Source organism: Salmo trutta, chromosome 5 (assembly GCF_901001165.1).
Source record: "Salmo trutta chromosome 5, fSalTru1.1, whole genome shotgun sequence".
Lineage (NCBI taxonomy): Eukaryota > Metazoa > Chordata > Actinopteri > Salmoniformes > Salmonidae > Salmo > Salmo trutta.
The window spans coordinates 9,925,216-9,939,749 of NC_042961.1; the positions used below are offsets into that span (position 1 = coordinate 9,925,216).

General features: G+C 39.3%; 1 long non-coding RNA gene across 1 annotated transcript in view; it reads left to right on the plus strand.

Moving 5' to 3' along the window:
• LOC115193634 (uncharacterized) overlaps positions 1–10,713 on the plus strand; it is a 33,713-nt gene extending 23,000 nt beyond the window's left edge. The window contains exon 2 of the long non-coding RNA XR_003878210.1: positions 9,352–10,713. This is a non-coding gene — a long non-coding RNA (uncharacterized LOC115193634). The remainder of the gene's footprint in view (positions 1–9,351) is intronic.
• The last annotated feature ends 3,821 nt before the right edge of the window (positions 10,714–14,534 follow it).

Consider the following 14,534-nt stretch of genomic DNA (forward strand, 5'->3'; position numbering starts at 1 on the left):
CTCAAAACCTGTCCTGTGTCATCTGACTAATTGTGATAGTAAAAATGCACAGTAAACCCAATGTTTAGTTTTTTACAAGCACCGTCATGTTTTCTGTTGAATACAGAAATGGGTCAAATGATCTGTTTACTGCAAGAGTCGTTTATTCGATTTGGAAACAAGTTCACACTTAACAAACACAGTGAAAATTGTTGACATAAATCATTGCTTGTCTTTTAAATGTATAATTTTTTATGAATCACAACAAATTGCATTCTATGAAAAACTTAAGTATTTGTTATTTTTGCTAAAGGCCTCAAAGTTCTTGTTAGGCCTCAACTTTTCTGAGTGTTTATTAATATGTCAAAAGTTAACAAAATCTGCATCAGTTAAGACATGTAATTGTGTAATAAACTGTAGTAGCTCATTAATATTGTAACCTATTTGTGATAGACTTGTTTTTATATAAATAAATCTAGAAGTCATTCTGAAACTATGATAGATGGGTTGATAATATTACATATTGTATGCTTCGGGGAAATCTGCCTTATGAAATGTTCTTACACAACCCACTCAGTTTCCCACTCAGTTTCCAGAATCTTTAACCTTTTCAGCAACAACAAATGCCTATCAAAAAAACAAGTGCAATATATTTTTAGGCTCTATTTCTTTGTCCCCAGAGACATGTATTATTGATGGAAGTTATTGTTTTACTAAAGAATGCATGGTAATCTAAAGTATACCTCTACCATGCAAACGTAGACTTAGTTAATTACAAATTAGTTTAAGACGATAGTTGTACATTTCTAATACATTTTTGCTTGCTTTAGCCAGTATTTAAGTATGATAAAGTTTATGAAGCTTATTTCCTGTTTCATACTGGTACAGCGTGATTAAGTGTAATATTTTGTACTTTGTTGGTTTCCAATAATATTTAGATGACTCCATAGTATAATTGAATTGTACATAGTTTAATATTTTCTGTATTAGTTGGATGTACTTAGTTTTAGAATCTGGACTACCTGCTTTCATGACCATAAAGAGGGCCCATTACAGATACTTGTGTTATTTCTTGTTATCGTTAATGAAGTGTATACAGTATTTATCCTGTATTGTTGTGATGGCTGTCAGTTTGGTGTACAGTATAATGTGAGTGAGTGACAGATATTTCCACTGTGTTTGTTTCAAAGCTCAGAGACCTGTAACTCGTTTCACCTGTCCATGCCTCTTTAGCTCCTCAGGTTTCTACTAGTCAGCGTGTGGTTATTTCTGTGTGAGTATTGCTCTTCAAGTCCTTTATCCACTTATCATTTGGTAGCCCAACTGTAAGATTTTGCAATTCAAAACAGAAATCTTTGCTATTTGCATACATACAACCTCTTGATTAAGCTTGATGCTGTGCTGTCCTGTATGTTGTCCTGTGTGTGGGAATGTGTTTTTCTTCAAATGGACACTGGCCATTTGTATCTGTTGTCTATAGTTTTGATGGGGATATGACATCTAAGTCTCATATTGGAAATCCTTGTAAAACATGGGCCTGATGTAATATGCCCTATGTATCTCAACAGACACAGGGCATGGCTAATCAATGTGTGTGTATATTTTAGGATTTGTTATATGCTTTGTTAAAAAGAAAAGGAAAGTTGAAAGTAGAAACATTACAAGATTTGGACTTGTTCTATAGCTGTTCTGAACCAGCATGCAGATATTAGCCTCTCACTTCCTGTTTGAAGCTGTTTTGTTTACCATTGAATGTGCTATTTTTAAATGGCTTAGGCATATAGCTTATTCAGACATATTCTTGGTTTCATTTGTTGTTTTTCCTCGTTGTTCACTCTTGGAGTATACTATCAATCTAAAAATGATACATTGTGACTCTGTTAATTAATAGAATCTGACCACTACCCAGGGACCTTCAGCATATATTTTGTTCTTTGTCAGTTGAAACAGAATTAAATGTGTGTGTTCTCATAGTCTGTGTGTATTCACATATACCTATACTTAGATGACTGTCTACCTGAATTGTTTTGTAAAAAGATCTCTGTCACTACTTTATCCTCATTCTGGCATGTATTTTATTCTTACCCGTGCAATGGTTTTTCTCTGACACACACCCAACTGACATACTCTACCTTGTCTCTACCTTCTTGCCTTTGTGCTGTTATCTGTGCCCAATAATGTTTGTGCCATGTTTTGTGCTGCTACCATATTGTGCTGCTGCCATGTTGTGTTGCTACCATGTTGTTGTCATGTGGTGTTGCTACCATGCTGTGTTGTCATGTGTTGCTGCTATGCTATGTTGTTGTCTTAGGTCTCTCTTTATGTAGCCTTGTGGTGTCTCTCTTGTCGTGATGTGTGTTTTGTCCTAGATTTTTCTTTTTAATCCCAGCCCCCGTCCCCGCAGGAGGCCTTTTTCCTTTTGGTAGGCCGTTATTGTAAATAAGAATAAGGTTATTGCCTAGTTAAATAAAGGTTAAATAAGATTTAACAAAATACTCCCAGACTGCCTTAGCCATGTAATTCACACCTTAAATTCAGCTCCACAAAGGTATTGACTATCAGCCAACTGCCTTTGTCTCTGACTCCAATAGCACTTTGTGATCGGTAAACACAGACATGGGGCTAATTGTAGTTTCCGTCCTCTCCTTTTAGTGTCTGTTTACAACATGTGTGGGAGAAAGAAAGGAGGAGAAGAGGAGAGAAGTGGCGGAACGGTCACTCTCTCATGCGTATGAATTAACTATACCTGTTGATGATGAACGAAGACCTGAAACCTCAAAGAGAAACGTTCAGATCACACATCTCGTGTCCTTCCCAGCGTGTGATAAATGCCTGCTAGTTTAGTCAACCTCCTGCTTGCCCCCGCAAAGCCATTCTCAGTTGGCCAGCCACACGTAGGAGACGTTCAGACAATGTACTGTGCAGGAGATGTTTACTAATCCCCCCACAAACCGTCCCAACCACATAATGGATGGATGCACGCCGGAGTTCTTCCCCTGTTTTTATTTGAGATTAATTCACTAAAGTGGGTCTCATCCATTAAGTAGCCATGGATGATCAATAGCTGTTTATCCATGACAGAGTGGACAAAGCGCAGGCTGCCATGATCTCTAAGCCTGGGTGCTGATGTCAGTGCTGTGCTCCTATGCCTTGTCTCATTCACCACATCTGTCTGTGATGCAAGAATAAGAGAACACATACGCTACAAAGATGGGACAGTGACCTTGTTATAGAGTATTTGTTCTGTCTGTAGTTCTATTCTGGGAACAGGGTCACAACAGTTCTTAGTCACTATGCTGTGCATTCAATGCCATAAAATTGTCATTGGGCAGAAAGGGGTCTGTGAAAAACGTCAAAGGGGGAAATGTCATATGTCCATTTCAGGCAGTAAAACACTGTTAGAGTGCTTGTTTTTCAGGGTATATTATGAGAAGCGTGTGGGAGTGCATGCAGATCTTTCTTTGTGGTGCATCTTTTCTAGTAGCTTAGCTGGTAATTCTCAGAACAATTTAACTCATGCACACTTTGTTGTTGTGATGGTGCTTTAGATGAAAACACTGTCTGTTTATCCATTGTGATGAAGAGAGGGAGTTGAGGTGTGTAGAAGTCATCTGATCAGAGTGTGGTTTGCTTTTATTGTTGTGGGCGGTTTTCTCGTCATTTGATCAGTGATATAGACTCGTAAGATGAGTGAATCACATTGAAAAATCTCTCTCTCTCTCTCTTTCTCTCAATTCAATTCAATTCAATTTAAGGGGCTTTATTGGCATGGGAAACATATGTAAACATTGCCAAAGCAAGTGAAGTAGATAACATACAAAAGTGAAATAAACAATAAAAATGAACAGTAAACATTACACTCACAGAAGTTCCAAAAGAATAAAGACATTACATATGTGATATTATGTTTATATACAGTGTTGTAATGATATACAAATGGTTAAAGTACAAAAGGGAAAATAAATAAGCATAATTATGGGTTGTATTTACAATGGTGTTTGTTCTTCACTTTTCTAGTGACAACAGGTCACAAATCTTGCTGCTGTGATGGCACACTGTGGTATTTCACCCAGTAGATGTGGGAGTTTATCAAAATCGGGTTTGTTTTCGAATTCTTTGTAGATCTGTGTAAGCTGAGTAAATATGTGTCTCTAATATGGTCATACATTTGGCAGGAGGTTAGTTAGGATGTGCAGCTCAGTTTCCACCTCATTTTGTGTGCAGTGTGCACATAGCCTGTCTTCTCTTGAGAGCCAGGTTTGCCTACGGCAGCCTTTGTCAATAGCAAGGCTATGCTCACTAAGTCTGTACATAGTCAAAGCTTTCCTTAAGTTTGGGTCAGTCACAGTGGTCAGGTAATCTGCAACTCTCTGTTTAGGGCCAAATAGCATTCTAGTTTGCTCAGATTTTTTGTTAATTCTTTCCAATGTATCAAGTAATTATCTTTTTGTTTTCTCATGATTTGGTTGGATCTAATTGTGTTGAAGTCCTGGGGCTATGTGGGGTGTGTTTGTGTTTGTGAACAGAGCCCCAGGACCAGCTTGCTTAGGGGACTCTTCTCCAGGTTCATCTCTCTGTAGGTGATGGCTTTGTTATGGAAGGTTTGGGAATCGCTTCCTTTTCAGTGGTTGTAGAATTTAACGTCTCTTTTCTGGATTTTGATAATTAACGAGTATCGGCCTAATTCTGCTCTGCATGGATTATTTGCTGTTTTTCATTGTACACGGATGGTATTTTTGCAGAATTCTGCATGCAGAGTCTCAATTTGGTGTTTGACCCATTTTGTGAATTCTTGGTTGGTGAGAGGACCCCAGACCTCACAACCATAAAGGGCAATGAGTTCTATAACTGATTCAAGTATTTTCAGCCAGATCCTAATTGGTATGTCGAATTTTATGTTCCTTTTGATGGCATAGAATGCCCTTCTTGCCTTGTCTCTCAGATCGTTCACAGCTTTGTGGAAGCTTTGTGGGCTCTAGGGCAACGGTGTCTAGATGGAATTTGTATTTGTGGTCTTGGCGACTGGAACTTTTTTGGAACACCATTATTTTGGTCTTACTGAGATTTACTGTCAGGGCCCAGCTCTGGCAGAATCTGTGCAGAAGATCTAGGTGCTACTGTAGGCCCTCCTTGGTTGGAGATCATCAGCAAACAGTAGACATTTGACTTCAGATTCTAGTAGGGTGAGGCCGGGTGCTGCAGACTTTTCTAGTGCCCTCGCCAATTTGTTGATATATATGTTGAAGAGGGTGGGGCTTAAGCTGCATCCCGGTCTCACCCCACGGCCCTGTGTGAAGAAATGTGTGTTTTTTTCCTTGTTTTAACCGCACACTTGTTGTATGTGTACATGGGTTTTACAATGTCGTATGTTTTTTCCCAATACCACTTTCCATCAATTTGTATAGCAGACCCTCATGCCAAATTAAGTCGTAGGCTTTTTTAAATAAAAAAAGCATGAGAAGACTTTGCCTTTGTTTTGTTTTGTTTGTTTGTCAATTAGGGTGTGCAGGGTGAATACGTGGTCTGTCGTACAATAATTTGGTAAAAAGCCAATTTGACATTTCCTTAGTACATTGTTTTCACTGAGGAAATGTACGAGTCTGCTGTTAATGATAATGCAGAGGATTTTCCCAAGGTTGCTGTTGACGCATATCCCACAGTAGTTATTGGGGTCAAATTTGTCTCCAATTTTGTAGTTTGGGGTGATCAGTCCTTGGTTCCAAATTTTTGGGGAAGATGCCAGAGCTAAGGATGATGTTAAAGAGTTTTAGTATAGACAATTGGAATTTGTTGTCTGTATATTTTATCATTTCATTGAGGATACCATCAACACCACAGGCCTTTTTGGGTAGGAGGATTTTTATTTTGTCCTGTAGTTCATTCAAGGTAATTGGAGAATCCAGTAGGTTCTGGTGTCTTTAATAGTTGATTCTAAGATTTGTATTTGATCATGTATATGTTTTTGTTCTTTGTTATATAGTAAAAAAGATTGGAGAGGTGGTTTACCCATACATCTCCATTTTGGATGGATAATTCTTTGTGTTGTTGTTTGTTTAGTGTTTTCCAATTTTCCCAGAAGTGGTTAGAGTCTATGGATTATTCAGTTACATTGAGCTGATTTCTGACGTGCTGTTCCTTCTTTATCCGTAGTGTATTTCTGTATTGTTTTAGTGATTCACCATAGTGAAGGCATAGACTCAGGTTTTCTGGGTCTCTATGTTTTTGGTTGGACAGGTTTCTCAATTTATTTCTTAGATTTTTGCATTCGTCATCAAACCATTTGTCATTGTTGTTCATTTTCTTCGGTTTTCTGTTTTAGATTTTTAGATTTGATAGGGAAGCTGAGAGGTCAAATATACTGTTAAGATTTTCTACTGCCAAGTTTACACCTTCACTATTACAGTGGAACGTTTTGTCCAGGAAGTTGTCTAAAAGGAATTGAATTTGTTGCCTAATTGTTTTTTGGTAGGTTTCCAAACTACATTCCTTCCAGCTATAGCATTTCTTAATATTACTCAGTTCCTTTGGCTTTGATGCCTCATGATTGAGTATTGCTCTGTTCAAGTAGACTGTGATTTTGCTGTGGTCTGATAGGGGTGTCAGTGGGCTGACTGTGAACGCTCTGAGAGACTCTGGGTTGAGGTCAGTGATAAAGTAGTCTGCAGTACTACTGCCAAGAGATGAGCTATAGGTGTACTTACCATAGGAGTCCCCTCAAAGCCTACCATTGACTATGTACTGTAGGTCTGATCTGAGGGGGCCTAAATGGGGTGTGGGCATGGTTGACTGGGGGGGGGGGGTGTTGATTGGTTGGAGTGGGGGTGTGTATGTGGCTGGTGGTGTTGTGGTCTGGATGTAGATCCTCTCGGCGTGGGTCCTCTTTGTGTAGGTCCAGGGGGGGATTACTTTTTGTAATCCGTTATTGATTTTCATGTAATTAAAAAATGTATGTTTTACTCAAGTAGATTGTCATGTCCTTTTTCTATGAAAGCCAGACGTTCTAATGACTTAATTCAGTGCAGAAAATCCTGCCGTCGCCCCTGATCTTGAACCAGTTAATACAGCAGTGTTAACAGTAGGCCTGTAACCTGCTAAATGATGAGATGCACTGTATCAAGCAGAAAGACAAAGCTCCCAAGACACTATTTAGTCTTTTTGGTATAGACTGCATAATAAATAATTCACAGCACTTTCTCTGCCCTTAGGAATGTGGTCATAAAGAATGACTGCCCTTGTGAAAAATGTCTCTGACATCCATTTTAAAGTATACAAAGCCCTCTTTCCATGTCAGGATGATAAACAGCTAACTGAAAACACCTTCAAAACTCTAATCGTCTTTGTTCTAATTGTTGCAGTGCGTGGAGACATGGCGTTTTGTAAATTGACGTTTTTTAATTTAATTTCAAATATTACATTTTCTGAGACATTTTAAGGCCTCTTTAATCATAATGTCCACCTGCGATGTGTTCAGGTGACCTGAGAAATGTGTCTTGCATTAGAGAGCCTGTCGTCGTCGGCTGGGGTGACATGGCAGTGAATGGGACTGCTCTCTGCTCTCTATGACAGAAACTAAGTGCTGCAATTTTAACTTTGGGGCGGCCATTTTAAGTCAGTCTATGTTGGACTTGACATTTTTGTTGTGTCCTGCAGCATCTTTCTGGAGGCTTTGCAATGAACACAGGACAGCAACATTTTGTATGTTTTTTCCTCTGTCTTGAAGGGAAGGTTTCACGGACATACTGTAGATAAGCCTATTCCTTGACTAAATTGTACTTCAATCCAGAGCAGACCACTGAAAATATGGTTTCATGAACATGACTTAAATAATCTCCCACTCACTGACTAGTCCTCACTCTACTAAATTAGAACTATTCTGTCTAATCTATGACTTTGAAACGAACCAAAAATGTCTGGATGTGTAAATATATTTTACTACTTTGAGTAGTGTGTTTTGTGGCACAGTGAATAGTCTTCTCAAGTTTCATCCTCATATACAGGGCCTTCCTGCAAACAACATCTGATTAGTCACGGTCGACCCTCACAGTCCAGGTACAAGAGCACCCAATCACAGCTCCTCCTCTGACCAGTGTGTCAAACAAAGTCAAAGTACATTTTAAACCAACAGGAGATTCTCTTTGGGATGGGAATCCATGTTTTTTTACTTCAAATCATAGGTTGAATTTTGGGATGTTAAACATTTTCCCATACAGTGAGAAGAAAGCTGACATTACATCAAAACACAGACCTAATTGTCATGGAAATGAGTTATTATCCTGATCAGCAATACAATTCAATATTTTGAAAAGATGAATAAGACATTTTTTATTAAGATTCAGGCAAATGTTGATACTTTAAGAAAGGTTGAGCTTTGCGTTTAATCTGCGTTTTTTGCTCAATTCTCTGTTTACACATGTTTACAATACTTGACTGAGGACTTATTGTGTAAGAATGTTATTGTGAACCACTAATCTAACTATGGGTTAGGGAAGTCCTGTGGGAACGGGGGTGGGCGTGAAATGTTTGTCTTGTTCAGTCTTGTTGCTTATTTCTTTGGATCACAAAAAAATACTTGACTGAGGATGTGGGTTTTCAGACAACTTTCTGTCAATAGCTAATAAGAGCTTGGTGAGTGAGACTAGGTTGCTTGGGGGTAAGAAATAACACCCTGTGGTTTATGAGCAAGGAAAATCCATCCAAAAACAGAGATGAGAAACAGAGGTTAGAAACAGAGATGAGAAACAGAGGTTAGAAACAGAGATGAGAAACAGAGGTTAGAAACAGAGATGAGAAACAGAGGTTAGAAACAGAGATGAGAAACAGAGGTTAGAAACAGAGATTACAAACAGAGGATCATAACAATACACACCACTTAAACTTGCATTTTAGTTTACTATGGTGTGATGCAAATAATATTTGATAGAATCTAGGGAAATTATATACATTATTTCCTGCTAAATGTAAGGCATGATTTATTTATCTAAATATTATTGTTTGGTAATGGCAATTTAAGTAGAGAATGGGAAATTGTAATGATATGTTTTGGCAAGAGTGGTGTGTTGAAGTAACGCCTCGATTGAAGCGAGAATAAAACATGTTACACATCAATGATAACAAATCACATTATTGCATGAAACGAACATTTACATTTACATTTTAGTCATTTAGCAGACGCTCTTATCCAGAGCGACTTACAGTAGTGAATGCATACATTTCATTTCATTTCATGCATTTTTTTTGTACTAGAGCATCATAAACATCATAAAGCTTTTGTATAAGATAATGATAGCAAAGGTTTGTTTGTCTGTTTACTGTCATTTTCTGCCCTGGATACAATGTGTCTATCTATTTATTAGCCCTCTTTCTCTGTTCCAGTTTAGACTTCGTTGGATGAGACGGATGTGTCATGAGACTGAGGTGAGATGAACTACAGTTTGAAATGTGAGGACGCTGAGACAGACTTCACAGTTAGATCACACTAGTTAGATAACACCCGATCACATCAGTTAGATCACACCATCTTTCTCATAGTGTACCTTGGCAGGTGGTAACCCAATGATTTAGTTTGAACTATACTACTTATATGTACATTTGACTTTTCATGTTTTGAAGATGCAAATGAATCTCTATCTATAAGGATGTTATATCATTAATTGACAAAGGCATTTTGGTTTAGAGAAATATTTGATTGAAAGGATCCACTCAGAGGACCCCCAAAGCATTGAAATCAAATATAACTTTTTTAAACACATTCCCTGCCTTACTGTCATAGACTGTTCTCTCTGGTGTACTGATGCACCAGGTCTGGAACCAACAGGACCCTGAACAGCTTCTACCCCCAAGCCATAAGACTGCTAAATAGTTAGTCCAGGTAGTTATCGGTTAACTATTTAACTATCTGTATTGACCCTTTTTGCACTGGCTCCTTTGTCTCATCACATACGCTGCTGCTACTGGTAATTATCTATCCTGTTGTCTAGTCACTTTATCCCAACCTATAAGTACATATATACCTCAATTACCTCGTACCCCTGCATATCGACTCAGTACTGGTACCCTGCGTATATAGCCGAGTTATCATTACTCATTCCTGGTGTTATAATTTTTCTATTATTCCTCGTTTTTTTCCCCTCTGCATTTTTGGGAAGGGCCTGTAAGTGTTTCCCTGATAGTCTACACATGTTGCTTACAAAGTATGTGACAAATAAAAATTGATTTGATTTGACTGTAATATGATGTACTGTATGTCTCTGTTAGTGTGGTTTGGGATTTCCTGTGTGAGCCTGCTATGTGGCTCTCCTCACCTCGTCCTCTCACTCTGGGGGCCCTGTCAATAGCCATATTCCGTTTCCATTTCCTCCCTCTAGAACACCAGGCAACCCATTACTCTACTGTTAAAGCAGGATGGACTTTTTTGGATAAAGCACCTCATAGCTCCCAAGTGATGACATGGATCTGTTAGATGGCTCTAAAGCTGTTTCTGCAGACTATTGGCTTTAAAAAGGCCTGAGGCTCAAATACTAGGAGACTACCTTTTAATGACTAGTCAAGAGACGGAGGGAAATAGCTGGACGCAGGAGTTCACGGTAAGCTGGGTTCATGCTGCTGGTTTTTCCTAGTTGCAGTTTTGATTCCTGGGTTGTTGAGTTTGATTTGTTGAAGTTGACTCCTTGATGTCTCAAAATGGTTCTGTTCTAACTGTTCTAACATAACAACAATAAATTATTTTATACTGAGGATGTTTTCTGACTTAAGTTTTTGGTTTTATATGGATAATTATAAATGTTTGAAATAATTGAAGAACCATAACTTCACCCTGATGTGCCAAAAGGCCAAATAAATGTTTCTCATAAATAGTGTCTCAATGCTCAAAGTCTTCTGTAGTTGACACGGAAACGCTCTTGACTTTGAGTTCAGTTCTCAAATGCAGAATGATTAGTGAGTCCATTTCCACTCAAATCACCCAAAATAAACACTAGCTTCCAATGAAGACACTGTAATTTTGTGTCACGAGCTGCACAATGGGGTGTGTTTAAGGTCATGAAGGTAAGGGGGTATCTGGGGGCATGCTTATGAACAGGGTTAGTCTGATTCAGGGGGATTTAAAAAGGGTGCTGAACGTGATTCTGACAGGTTCAGACAACAGTAGTTGGGGTCATGGACAGGGGTTCCCCAGGGGGTGAGGTTGGAACATACACTGCTGTAGTAGAATGAGTAGTTGTCTATGTATCCCAGGCTATAAATGGGATACAGCAGTGTAGAGTGAGTGTTATGGGGTTCCTGGTAATGCCAGACTCCTCTACAGTTTGTCTGTGATATGATGCTGAAGGCAGCCATATACAAAACCCTTACAGCTATCATCAGGTATTACTGAGGTTTTATAGCCCAAGTTAATTCTGATTAGGACTGTTTTATGGCTCATTTGTGTCATAACATGTTTCATTGTTTATGGCCAAAGTCCTGAATTCAATCAATACTGGTTTATTGGGTAAGGCAATACAACATTATTACGTAGGATTTGGGGTGGCATGTGTCAGGCTTCAGAATATTAGTCAATCTGTGTGAGGTTTTAGACAGAACATACCCAGGATGCACCTGGCTCCACACATAACGTCACAAAGAGTGAGGAACAAGCCCAATAAAGCGCTGTGCGGTTGTCTTATTCAGGTCTTGTTCATTTTGATTCAATTGGGATGCTCCTATAAAGCTTTTTAAACCAATGTTTCTCATGTTCAGTGGATCTGGTATTAGATGCTATATAGTGTTATGTTATAATAGGGGATTCAATATAATATATTACTGTATTTTGTAACTCATTATATATTATGGTCATGAAGAAAATGCTATTTGTCAAGACAATGTATCTCTGACATAACACTGTTGTCTTTTTACATGACCTTGTTACATCTGTCTGTGTTCCCTTTAACAACTCTGGTTACTCAGCGAAAATACAGGAAGTTGTGTTACTTCCATAGTTATGTACTGTATGTCTCTGAGATTTCGGTCCAGCTTGGTTTATATTCCCATTGCTCCCTCATTGGACACCCACCAAATCAACAGCTCTTATCAGTTAACTGCTTTCTTAGCTATATTAATTGACCTTTTTTTTTAAATAAATCAATAAACTATATTACATTTAATAAAAGAGAGGTGTTATTATGTCCAATGCTTGTCGACAGCAGCCTGTCAAGGTCAACAGAGTGGAGAATGTGTCTAGAGCAACACAGACCTGCAGGAGCCAGGGCACACGTGATGCACGTCGGATGAATATCTGTTTACACGCCACTGAAAGCCGCCACACAAAGGCTGGAGTGACTCATGGTAACCAGAGACACAAGCTGTGCTACTAGCTCCTCTCCTGTTGTTAGGCTCACTCAGGGCCACTACTGTTAAGGTACACAGTTCCAATTGGGAGTAATAGCACTAAGATGGCACTAACTCATTTAGTACCTATTTATGTGAGCATGTATGTACTGCGTGTGCCTGTTACAGCATATAGCTCTGTGTGCATGTTTGTGTCTGTTTAATTCGTCACTATATTCCTGACTGAAAGACTGACTATATCCCCATAATAGGACCCCCCCGCCCAAACACAATCCAACCACACCGCCACTCATTTAATGTTCTGTGGTGAGGTCATCACTCCAAGATGGCTGTCTGCCTTTTGTTCCTTCATGTCCGAACTGGCTACAGTTACAGGCAGATAGAGTGAGCGTCTGAACAGTTTCTGTCTGGCTCTCGTGAGGGTGCTCAGTAGGGCCTCAGGGTTCTGGCTCTACAATGTACAGACAAGGATACGCCCAGACATGTTGAGCAGTCAGTAGCTCACTCCCCCCACCCGGTTTACTGCTCTGTCCAGTGCAATATAAACACATCCTTGTTGCAATCTGAGCCAGCTGCTGTTGAACTATAATGCAGTGTCTTAGTGAAACGTCTGTACTGTATAGCTACTTAAAGTCAGCACACTGATCCTTCATTCAACCCCTTATTTTACATTTTACTCATTTAGAAGAAGCTCTTATCCACAGCAAATTTTGAATAAGAGCCTTGCTCAAGGGCACATTGCTAGATTTTTAACCTAGTCAGGGATTTGAACCAGCGACCTTTTGGTTACTGGCCCAACTTAACCTCTAGGCTACCTGCCTTCCATTATCATAACCTAATGACACAGTCCCCCACCCCCAATCAACAGGCATCCTACTGTGTAGAAACCTGCAACTATTCTGTTACAGAATTTAGGCTACATTCAATCTCTGGCTTGTTTAGACTCACTATTACCCACTATTGGCCTCTTGTACATAATTCAGTGTTACTTCAACACCTTCCCTTCACCCCAGTGCCCCTCCAACCCCCCCCCTAACACTGACACGGCCCCTAACACTTACACCAGTCAATTACCCTGACATTTCTCACAAAAATGTCCCCTTTCTACCACATTTCAAGGCTTCTCTTAAAGGAGCATAACTTTTTGTGTGTGTGAGACAAAATTAGAATTGAAGGTGTAACTGGCAGGAAGTGAAAGAAAAAGGAGTTACTAACAGGACTGTTGGACAACTACTTTATTCTCAGCACCGTACCAATAAAATGATGATCCTTCTTCGAACCCAGCTTATATCCCTGCAATAAACACTTTATACGCAATGTGATAATATGAGTCTGTTCAAAACTGTTTGGTTCCTGCTTGCCTAGGACAACTACATAGCAGCGAATGCAGCAGTGGCCTCTTCCCCACAACTGATGACTCATCATAAATCCACCATTAGAACTCTGGGTGTTAAAACAGATGCTGTCCACTGATTACTTCTGCTTGACAACAAGTGCTTTGCCAGTGAGGTATATCACACAGAGGCTTTATCATTGAACTTGGGACCAAACTCGGATTAAAAAGCAGATTTGAACCATGCTGAGTGTCAGGAGCACATAGTCTCGTATGGGTGTCTGGGGAGTTCAACCTGATCAGAACTCTGGTGGTGGTTCCCTTGTTTGGATAAACTGTTACAGATGTAGGATCTTAATTTGATCACCCTGGTGCAGGACATCTTTCCTGAAATGCCGATTTTTTTTGTAGCATATTTGAGGTTTAAAAGGGCATCTGTTTGTAATTTCAACTTTGACATCTCAGACTTGATTTTCCCTTACGAAAAATGTATCAACCCCTACAAAAACGTCTATTCATTATAATTCACATAATTTCCTGTTGCTGAAGGATTATTTTCCTGCTGTAGTCAACCTGCTCAAATTAAGATCCTACATCTGAAGATGGTCTAGTCATGTGACAGGGATGTGACTGTGAGCTGGGTTGGGTTGTCAGGACTGGGGTTGTGATAGTTAGATTCAAGGGTGGTGTAATTCTCTCTCTCATTGGATAAAAAAAGCAGGGTACTGTAATCCTCAGCTGAAAAAGACAGTCAGTAGTTTGTAACCACTGGAACTAGGGTTGGGCGGTATCCAGATTTTCATACCTTCATACCGTTTCTGTACCGCACAGTGGTAAACGGTACTACTAGAAGTGCACACAAGGGGCGCTATTTCAACAACAACAGAAGTTGACGCACAAA